Consider the following 1,576-nt stretch of genomic DNA (forward strand, 5'->3'; position numbering starts at 1 on the left):
GCTCCTCTGCCTGTCTCTCATTTCTTGATGGAGCGTTGCTTTTTTTAGTTTCTGCATGAACCAGACGTCATTCTTTGGTATCCAGGAGGATTTTGCCAAAGCCTGAAGCCCAAGCTTTAGGTAACCGTGGTGACCAAGCTCAAGGAGCGTGATTGCGATCAGCTTGGTTGCATAGTGTCACGTGACAACGTTCAGTCAGAGGCATAACAAAACTGTGTTATGCTTGAAAGGCTGTTACTCAGGGGCCTTGTTTTCACCCAGAGCCAAGGACGTCTAATCTGGAAGATGTCTGATTGTCTTGACTTCATTACAAATGTTAGGACCCTCGTTTATACTGCAAAAGGCAGACTTTTAAAAGCATCAGTTAAAGGATAAGGCAGGTGGTATTCTATGTTTTTCTTGTCAACAATCCCATGAGAAGACAATAACTTAAAATGAATTTGTCCTCACTTACAGGGTTTGTCTGCATCTCCAAAGCCTGATATATCTTATTCCTCCCTGCCACAGAGCGTTGTCGAGTAGGTGATTGATGGAAGATTAATAAAAACAATTTTGATAATTGATTACTCATTTCTAGATGCAGGAACTTGAGTCACTTGACTTGGACTGTGATCAGAATCGATTCACGAATTTGATGACTTTACACTCGACTTGACAAAATCAAAAAACATGCAATTTGACTTGGACTTGGCCAGGAATGAATGACTCGTGACTTTGCTTGGACTTGAGCTCTTTGACTTGAAAATACTCTATGACTTCCCCTAAAGCCCAAAAATGAAAGGTACGTTATTTAAAAAGTGCGTCATGATTTAATTAATTTCCCTTCACTCCTGAATCAACAAACGTTAACGCTGTTCATTCCAAACAAGTCGACACTTCCCCAGATCCACTTAGTTTGACCCAACGTGACAGCATCCAGTCATGTTGCAGGAGAGAACCGTGAAGAGCTAACGTTATGTTACTGAGCGCCAGTTGGAAAAAGTTATACCAATCATAATTTTGTTCACATACAAAAACTACTCAGTAGTCAGCGAAAAAGAAACTGCAGTATGAAAAATTGAGTCGACACAACAACTTTTAACGAACTACAAGTTTTACAAAGCATTCATGGTTTTAGTAAATTAAATAAATGATTACTGTGTTGTTAAAATGCATTACAGTTGGTGAAGAGCACATTATGACTTGTTAAGGACTTGAAACTCAAAGTTCGGTGTTGGGACTTGACTGGGGACTTGCATGTCTTGACTTGCAGTTGTATTCAGGACTTGCCTGTGTTGATTTGAGACTTAAGTGCGAAGACATGAGACTTGCAAAATGTGCAAAACAGGACTTGGCTGCACCTCTGCTTATTTGAGCCATTTCTCAGGCAAAAATGTAATAATGTTCTGGCCCTAGTCTCAAACGTGACAGTTTGACACTAAAATGAATATCTAAGGGTTTTAGATCGTCAGTCAGATGAAAAAAGCAACTTAAAGACATCAACGAGGCCTCAGTCATCACTTCTGACCCACTGCTGAGTGCTTGGCAGTGTATTTTTCTGCAGGAACTCTGCCCTCTGCCTGTTTTTCTATTCTCT

This window comes from Epinephelus fuscoguttatus, linkage group LG4, assembly GCF_011397635.1.
Source record: "Epinephelus fuscoguttatus linkage group LG4, E.fuscoguttatus.final_Chr_v1".
Lineage (NCBI taxonomy): Eukaryota > Metazoa > Chordata > Actinopteri > Perciformes > Serranidae > Epinephelus > Epinephelus fuscoguttatus.